General features: G+C 37.2%; 1 long non-coding RNA gene across 1 annotated transcript; it reads right to left on the bottom strand.

The window, feature by feature from the left end:
* Positions 1-4,780: 4,780 nt before the first annotated feature.
* On the bottom strand, positions 4,781-9,322 carry LOC139714974 (uncharacterized). Its single transcript, XR_011709774.1, has 4 exons — positions 9,233-9,322; positions 8,031-8,113; positions 6,609-6,676; positions 4,781-4,876 (listed from the first exon to the last, which is right to left on the bottom strand). It is a non-coding gene; the product is annotated as an uncharacterized lncRNA (long non-coding RNA).
* Between the last annotated feature and the right edge of the window lie 645 nt (positions 9,323-9,967).

Genomic DNA, 9,967 nt, shown 5'->3' with positions numbered 1-9,967 from the left:
TTCAGTAGTCCACTGAAATTTTTAACCCTCTAAAGATCATTCAACTTTCTTTCAAGGTATTGATATTCATCACAATGGTATTCCATACGATTTAGTTTGATCACTGGTTGAAAACAAGAAAGGAAGCTTACTTCAGTCCTTCAAAGCAGTTTTCCAAACATGTATTACTTGAGATGAGATTTTTATATGAGGAAAACAAAAATGTGATATTTGTATGCCCAATCTCAGTAGTGTTAAAAAACACCAACAGAAAAAGTGTTTAGTGATTCAGTTTGCTGTACAATGGGAATAAAAATGCCTTCTTTATTAAGTAACATTGTACATATATGTATATATGTGTAAATTATATTGAAATTGTGATACAGACCGATATCTTCTATTGTACAGTACACTGTGAGGTACTGGTAGGTCTGAAAATATCATTATGCACATTTTGTCACGAGTCATGCATCGTAACTTCATTTTGAAGGAGATTGTAGCACAGATGAGATGTACCAGCTCCAGGAGAGAGAGGCATCTTTTTGGAAGATAATTCTCCACGGTTGCCAAGGTGACGTGGTCCCGCCTTCTCAAGCCGAGTGCTCCCCTTGATGCATGGTGTCCATTCTATGACATCATTCTCATTCTGTTCCTTTATGTATTGTAACCTATTCACAGAACTTGGAAAAAGGCAAGAAGGTTGGAGACTCGTCAGAATTGAAAAATAGTAGCAGCACAGTGTGCACAGTGTACAGTTTATGTTCTGTAGCCGCCCACTAGAAAATAAAATCTTTCATAGTGATGAAATGCTGATTCAGCTTTTAATTCCCATTCATACTTATCTTTCCTTTTTTCTTTATTGATAAGCCAAATTTCCCTCGAATAGTAGCTTTGTTCCAAGTTCAGGAATAAAGAGAATCTGTGCAAATTCATGATCATGCTGATGAAATATGATGAAAAGACAGAAATATCTAGAATATTTCTGCAATGATGCAAAGAATTTGTGGCTGTGTTAAATTGGATGTTTAAAACCTCAACATCTGAATTGGCGTTTTGGTAGTAGCACATCACATTTTTATTTGTACATCAGAAGGATTCTTTTGTTTGTTTGACAGACTTACGATCACCTTGATTGCATGTGTATATCACACGTGTTGAGAAATTGATTCATGTCATCACTCCAACCTTGTGTAATTTGTAGATACCTAGAAATGTCAATAAAAAGTACTTGCTACATACGTCACAGAACTTGGTCTTTCTGTAAATCTTCAATACATTGTATATGATGTGTGTGTGTGGTCTGTTGGTGTGTTTTATTTTTTGTTTTTTGAATTCTGTTGTGCCTCTTCAACAGGGCTAATGGAGCATGTAAGAAATAATGTCACAGTCTATAGTTACAGCTTAATAGTGCAGGTTACCCTTGCAAAAGACTTTGGGCAGTGGGTTTGGTCCAGGTACAAGTTACATTAGCAACTGTTGTGTTCACAGATGTTTGGGTTGCGTGAGGTTATTTCAAACCAATTCCCATGACAATGAATGGCTATGATGTTACACTTCAGCACTCTATATATGCACGTAAATGTTCTTTGATCTTATGACAATTATGGCAGTATCACTGTATGGACTATAGTACATTCCTCACACCAAAAAGGTTCAAGAGAATGGAGTCGCAACTGTCTTATTTCCTTTTCTAGATGTTCAATGCCGCCGCTCGAAAAATATTTGAAGCATGTGCCAAACAGGATCTGCCACGCTGATAGGAAGACAATTGACTCGTGTCTCATTGCATAATCACCAGCCACTTTCTAAGGAAGATATGTCTTTGTGATGGTAATTGATTTTCGCTATCCCTTCTTATAAAAGGTAGGTGGTATAGACACGAGGATGTGCGAATAGAAATTGTGCAAAAAATGCTGAAATAAAGATGAAAATTACTCGACTGGGCATAATCGGGCACTAATTTGATATATCTATCAATAGAGAATTATATTTGAAGATTATTTCATGTTAGTTTTATTTGTCGGAATTAAGCGGAAAAGTGATAAAACAGGCTTTCCACGATGGTACAGTTTTAAACATTTTCACATGATACAGCTCTGATTTACACAATTGCACAAATTTCTGCACGGGATTGACTTTTGTTTTACATCCATTTCATCAAGTGAAACTTTATTACATTTGATAAATAAATAAGCAAAATTCGGCTAATATTATGTTAGCGTTCAAAATAAATCTTCAGATTGCTCACCAAGACGGCGGCTTCAAACATCGATCATCACAGGCACAAATGCACCTGTGAAGTTCTTTTGTAAGTCAATAGAAATCTGACAACTGTTTGAATAATTACAGCCAATTGGAACTCCCAACTCTTAAAGGGACTGTACAGTACTGGTTGAGGTAGGGATTCATGTTTTGAACATTCCTAAGTGAGATAATAAAAAGCCTCTTATGAAATATGAAAGAGCATGTAATTTTAAGAAGGATTCAACGTTTATTTGATGAAAATTGGTTTTCAAATGGCTGATATCCAAAAAAGTGCTAATAATAAAAGGCAACATGCCACAACTTTATTAGGATCTCTTTGTTTCACCTTGTTTTTGGATATCTCAGCCATTTCAAAACCGATTTTCATCGAATAAACTTGTGATATCCCTTAGAACTGCATTCCCCCTTACATCTCATAAGAGTGGTTTCTGAATATCTTGCAAAATGTTAAAAGCTAAATCTACACCTCGACCAGAACTGTACACACCCTTTAAACCTCCTTGCTCACACCCTATTAAATGCCAGAGTGTTGTACTCTGCTGTTTGTGTATGCTTGTGTGGGAGTGCATGATTGCTGGCCTGATAAAATCATTATCATCTTTTTAATATTACCACTATCATCATTTTGATAAAACAACGTATTACCCCATCATTATCAAATTGCAAAATTTTTCATACTAAGGTATACCCCTGTGCATTGCAGAAACATTAGATGTGAAAGATATTGCATGAAAACTTGCTAAGAGATGTGTTTGTAGTAAGATAAACAGCAGCTAATCTTGTCTACTGTTATCTCTCATCACATCAATCCACTCAGCTACCAGTTCTTTCACTTCCCTTATGTCAACATTAAAGGACAAGTCCACCTTCATATACAAGGATTGAGAGAATGCAGCAATATTAGTAGAACACATCAGTGAAAGTTTGAGGAAAATTGGACAATCCGTTCAAAAGTTACGAATATTTTCAAGCATCTGCGCAGTCACTGCTGGAAAAGGAGACTACCACAGTGTATGATGTCACATGCCTACAACTATATAAGGAAAATAAAAAGAGAATTTCACAACACTTGACTTTTTGAATAAAGTGCACATTTCTTCGACTTGCTACTGACGTATGTTAAGGGTAATATTATTCCCCCTGCCTTCTGGAAGAGAGAAATCAAGTGTTCTTTTGTTATGCGAGAAAAATGGAAATATGTTGAATTTTCTTTATTCTTTCTTTATATCGTTGTACTCATGTGACATCACAAGCTATAGTAGTCTTTTCATTCAGCCGTGACTGAGCAGAAACTTCAAAAATTCATAACTTTTGAACGGATTGTCCGATTTTGCTCAAACTCTCACTGATGTGTTGTACTAATATTGCTGCATTCACTAAACCCACATGTCTATGAAGGTGAACTTGTCCTTTAATCTCTCTTTTCTCCCACTCAGATATCCTGCTTCTGTACAATATACATGTGTACAAAGAAACATAAGCCATGAAATAATATTGAAAGACTTTTTATTTATTATGAACACTCGCTGAATAAAGCAGCAAAGATTAATAAAAGTTTAACAAAGCAGAGAAATTTTCAGATAGAAGCTCTGTGTACATATGAAAATATGTTTATTCTATATACACAACATATATTAACATAAATTAACATGCAATCACTCAGTGAAGAAGTTCACACAATTTATGCTGACTCTGACACAACAACAAACAAGTCTGAAAAGAACCATTTCATGGCATGCGCACACAACAGTTATAATCTGCAGACACTGCAAACTAACAGTTACAATCTACAGAAACCGCAACAAACCAGTTATAATCTGCAGAAGCCACAAACCACATTACATGTATTCATGTAAACCTGACATCTGGAGCCATCTGCTCCGAAAGGCATTGGAACAGCCCATCTGACAGATTACACAAACTGAAACATGGATTCCCCCTACACGGGCTTGTATACTTTCTGCAGTTTGCGTCATTCTGTACTGGTTCGTTGCATACTGTGACATCATAACATTATCACAGTTGGCTCTTCCATTTGCCGTCAGTTATCTTGTCTACATCGAACACTCAGAAAAGATAAATAAACTTTTTAAAAAAATAATTGCGAAGACTGAAACATAAAAAGCTTGAACGAGACCAATCTGCTGTTAGCTCTACCTCTGGGAAATTTGACAATGCAACTATTAACTTTTGTGACAGGAATATGCATTGTCACATATTCAAAGGCTTGACAGAAACAAAAACAGGTTACACCTCAAGCACACCAACGCTATGATAGCATGCGTTTCCATTTTATAGGCACAACTTCACCCCCTAATACATATATACATGCCAAGTTTCATTAGGATACCTCAAAAGGTTTTTTAGTTCCGCTGTCCACAAAATTCATTGCAGACGGACGGAAGGACGGACAGACAACCCGAAAACATAATGCCTCTGGCAAAACTTCGTGGCGGAGGCACAAAAATGCCTGCAGAGTGTTCCTCACCTCTGCATAGACACGACTCTCAATGGCCCAGCCATTGATGGGAATGTCCTCCTGAGAGTAGCGGAGATGGTGGCCCTTGGCAACGCGGATCATCTCCTGGACCAGGTCTACCCCAGTGATGCACTCTGTGATGGGATGCTCAACCTGGTATGAGAACCATTAAAACAGATTTAAGAATTACAATTATCAACCCATTAAGTCCCCTAAATATTTGTTTTTGTGGTCCGGGTACTGTTGCATTAAAGATGCAATCAAATTTAAGTCAGAAAAATCAAACATAAGTCAGGTGTCAGCCAATCAGACCCGAGTATTCAGAGACTTGTATTTGATCTAAACTTTGTGCAAAATGTTTGGCCTAGGTGCCATCTCTTTTTATTACAACTTTCACTTTTCCTTGTTAGCGTTTCATGAGGCAGAGTGAAAGATTATCTTTCGCTTGAACCATTCGTTGCTCAAAATATAATTGTTTGTTTTCATTGCGGAAGTTTCAAAAGCCTCTTGATGCTGAGGTCATAACTAATCTTTAAATTGGCAACACAATTTTAGAAGATTAAAGTTACTGTTTTTCTCTGATATTGGCAAATATGGGAAATATCTGTATGAAATGTAGAGTTCAAACTATTTTAATATTTTCCACCTAAACACAAACACACACACACACCCACACACATAAAAATATGATATCTACACTTGGCAGTTTGTCTGAGTGACACACAACAGGTAGGAAATTATATTAAGTAGAAAACTAGATGTATCGCTATGGCGACTGATATGCCTCCGCCATAATGCATGGTTCTCCTAATAGGTCTATAGTACAATGTCTTGACAATGTGTGATGACAGTTTCACACAATTGGCAAAATATTAAAATGACAGGTTTGACACAAATGTGCTGAATGTTCACTTTCCTAGAACTAGGTTCAATTGGATGAATGATTAAAATGTCAGAGTGCAGGTATTTGGGGAACTGATGATTTTAACTTGACTTTTGACCCTTTTATAAGTTTATGCATTGAGTAATTTTCAAGGTATTGAGAAAAAGTATAATTTCAGTATCAAATGGGAAAATAGCATTATCTAAACCTGGCCTTTGACCTTTGACCTCACAGTTCCAAAGAGAATCACAGTTAGGTTGAACATGCATAAATATGTAAGTTTCAAGATGATACCTTGAGTTACTTTAGAGATATGGAGGAAAAAGTGCAATTTAGCACTTTCACTTGACCTTTTACCTTTTGACCTTTGACCTTTTGGCAAGAAACTTCCCCCAAAATATATATTGGGTAATACATGCCATACATCAAGTAAAAAAAAAAAAAACCTTCAGGCATATTGCATTTTAAGGAAAGTAGTGATATTTTGAAGAGTTGACCTTGACCTTTGACCCCCTGACCTTTGACCCATGACCCCCAACTTCCCTAGATAATCACTGCCCATCGGTACAAGCATATATACTAAGTTCCATGAAGATACCGTGAACCATTTGCGAGATATGGAGAAAAACATGAAATTTCAATTTTTTTTCACAAAATAACCTGTGACCTTTGACCTTTGACCCTGTGACCCTAAAATCCACACAAAGTATTATCCCCCAAGGATATACCCTCATACCAAGTTTGATGTAAAACCACCACACGGCTCTCGAGATATCGACAAAAACAAAACGGGACGGACGGACGGACGGAACGGACGACCCGAAAACATAATGCCTCCGGCCACTTCGTTGCGGAAGCATAACAAAAATATGTACCAGCATTTTAAAACTTTGGTACATATACCCACATGTTTGTATTTTGTACACCCAGATAAGCAGAGGGCTACAAAATGCTGATATTGCTTACGACTTATTCTACTTCGTGTACAATGAAAATACCTACTTGTAACCTTGTGTTCATCTCCAAGAAGTAGAAGTTTCGATTGGAGTCTACCAAGAATTCAACAGTACCTGTTCAGATAAGCAGAGATAAAATAATTTGGACGTAATCTTGAATATTATCAAGGAGGAAGAGCCACCAATAAGAATACATAAAAAAAACATCCAGAACGTGAAATTTTCTGAGTACAGTCACGCGGATATCAATACTGAATAATGGACAGACGATCCTTAAGACAAACATATAAAGATAGACAGAGAGCAGCACAGATAGACTGACAGTTGCTAAAGTATAGCCGGTGCTGCAGGAGACGCAGTATACATGTAAATATTCGAGAAGGAAATATGTACACTGTATAAATTAATATGACTTCGCTGTGAATAGAAGAAATTTTGCGTCACATCCAGTACTGGGTAAGCTAAGTTGGATCAGGCTGCATGCAGCAGCAGGATATTTTCCATTTATGTCTCAAAAGGCAGGAACATCATGTTGGGGAGGTCCTGAGGCAAGTTTTGGGCTACTATGCTCTGGCCCATGGCAGTTGCTCTAGGTAAAAGAGAAAACACACAGACAGTGGATTGCTACCCTAGGGGACACCCCACTCAGAGCAGTATTAAAGCTACAGCTGAGGACTGGTAAAAAGGCAGATATCTAAGGAGAAGTGATGGGGATCTAATCCCATGGTGGGGGGGGGGGGGACACAAAAACACACACAGATATATTATAACCCAGTGAGTGTTCTAAAATTATCATACATGTATGTGTTCACGTGCTACCATGTATTTTTTCACTAGCCACAGGCAAACTATTGTTCTTACACCAAAATGTCCTTACATCTGTTCCTAATGCAGATGGCAAATTAACACAAATATTCATAACAGACTTGTTGGTTGGTGAAAGATAAGGTGCTCTATCAAATGAAGCAGAGCCTAGTGGAATAGAACACCACGTCTTTCACCAAATGAGAAATCTTATACCACTGCACATTGACCACGTAAAGACCATTCACTATTTTTTTATACAATACTTCATAAGAATGTGGTCCACACTGATATCTGACTACAGTACAGAAAGGGCAAAACATTTCTCATGAAAGGCAAATGGTACAGTTGCATGAAGAAGTGATCAGTAATTGAGTGTGTGTCTTTCATTGATTGAGAGCACACTGCAAAAGCATGTTTACTGTGGTATCCCAGGAGTGCACAGGTTCAAACTCTAAAGTTAATCAAGACCCAACAGGGGAGTAAATGTAAAGGAATGATGTAAGACTGCGCTGTCCAAAACTGCTTGATAAAAACTGCACATTCTACAATACAGCAACAGCATGCAATGGTCCTAAGCCAATGTCACATGATGAGGATTCAACCAATTGGATAGCAAGAATCTCTACTTCTGTGGGTGTTGAATAACATGTGATATCCTCACCTGCTGATTTGTAGTCCACTGCCTTGGCCAGGGCCACTGCCTGGGCACCCATGGCTTGCCTGGTGGACTCATCTAGAAAGGTACTGTAAGGATGAAAAGAGCAACAAACAGAAGCTGAAATATGTGTCAGTCTGTTTTTGTAGCTGCTCATGTTTCTGCTCTTGTCTGCTTAAGGTGTATATTACGTTTAGCTCTTCTGGATGCCCTTGATTGAAATTACTATATATGCCATATATCTAGCAAGTGTCAATTTTTTTTTTTTGTAGATCAGGACTTCCCAACAATTTTGGGAGTGGCTAAATTTGATATCTTGGAGTACAAGGATGAACAGAGAAATGTATGTGTGCATATTACATTCACGTCGGCATCAGAGTTAATATTTTCATGCGTTTGGAAATGGCAACCTACTTGAAAAATTCGCGTAAATAAAAACCTCATAAAATATACTAGTATGGCATATACAGCAAAGTGATAATTACATACATATCACATGTCTCACAAAGTGGTCTCAGGAGACTGCTTCTAGAAAGCATCTTTAATGCCATTTTTAACATTGTTTTACTATGATCTTTTTTTTTATTCTTCTTAAAATGGATTGACTTGTATCACATCCACGCTGGCTATAACAAAGACATCAGAAGAGCAGAGAAGGAATATACAGGTGTCTGTTCTCGTTGTGATTGATATGACTGTATCATACAAGACTTCAAGTTTGCTTTCCTCTCCTCTATCAGATACAGACAAAAAAACAAATATATAAGAAAAATGGAAAATGTAATATTTCATAGATGGAACATATATACTGCAGCTCAAGACAAACAAGATGAAATGGAATCATGGATTGATCTTGAAAATAGTAATGAGAAAAAAGTAACATGTGAACTCAGCTACCTGCTGAAATAAAAAAAATTCAGATTACTTTCAAAGGGAGTAATTATTCATAATAATGACCTTACACAATAAAGATTGGTGAATATCAATTACAACAAAATCTTAGCCGCTAAGATTATGAAGCATAATTTTGGTACAATTATCTGGAACATTGCAACATAAAATAACAACAAAAATATATGACTTTATCAATTGTGATGCACAATTCCTGAAATCAACACAAAAACGGACATTTCAGTATGATGCAACACCCTTTACAGTATATTTAAGACTGCTCAGGGAAAATAAAAAGAAATGAAATGTACTCAAACCTTGGTGCTTCTTCAATCACTTTTTGGTTTCTCCTCTGAATGGAACACTCCCTTTCATTGAGGTAAATTGCATTGCCATGTGAATCAGCCAGTACCTAAAATGAAAAAATGAAAAAAAAAAAGCTCCATCAAATCCCTGATCATGTTGTAGTGAGTCGAAACTAATGTTGAGAAATTATCAAGCGACATTCTCAATCTTGAAACTTCAATGCACTTGAAGAAGAAAAGAAAACTAAATGTTGAGAACTCAGAGATGACGCAAACAAGATGAACTGAAGTCAAAGAAGTCTGGTGGTGCTCTGATTATTCTGGGGGCAACTCACCCTAAGGCTGCGTTCACATAGAAGTATACTATTCGGGTATTCGGGCTCGTTTTTCGAGGGCACGCGAATAGCTTGAAGCGAACGATAGGATTTCCTCACACCGGTTCACATAGGAGGGCACTATTCGAAAGTACCGATTAGCTGCGAAAAGTATAGCAAAGTGGGAATCGAGCTTGTTCGATTTTCTTGCAGCGTATACCGTCTCTCGTTTATGAAATAATGACACATTTGGTCTGGATTTGCCCTTTAGCAAAAATAAGCACGTAGACTGACATTTTGATGCAGTTTAGAAATTGTTAATAAGATTTGCTGGGATGTAGGAGGAAGAAATCCTCACTGCATGGGATGGTGAGTTGACAGTGCGGGTGATGGTGTATTCGGTGCCCGAATAGCGAATAGCGAATAGCGAATA

The sequence above is a fragment of the Diadema antillarum genome, unplaced genomic scaffold, assembly GCF_040938485.1.
Source record: "Diadema antillarum isolate AM-2024a unplaced genomic scaffold, OU_Dant_1.0 seq00002580_RagTag, whole genome shotgun sequence".
Lineage (NCBI taxonomy): Eukaryota > Metazoa > Echinodermata > Echinoidea > Diadematoida > Diadematidae > Diadema > Diadema antillarum.
This window is presented reverse-complemented; position numbering and strand designations above follow the sequence as displayed.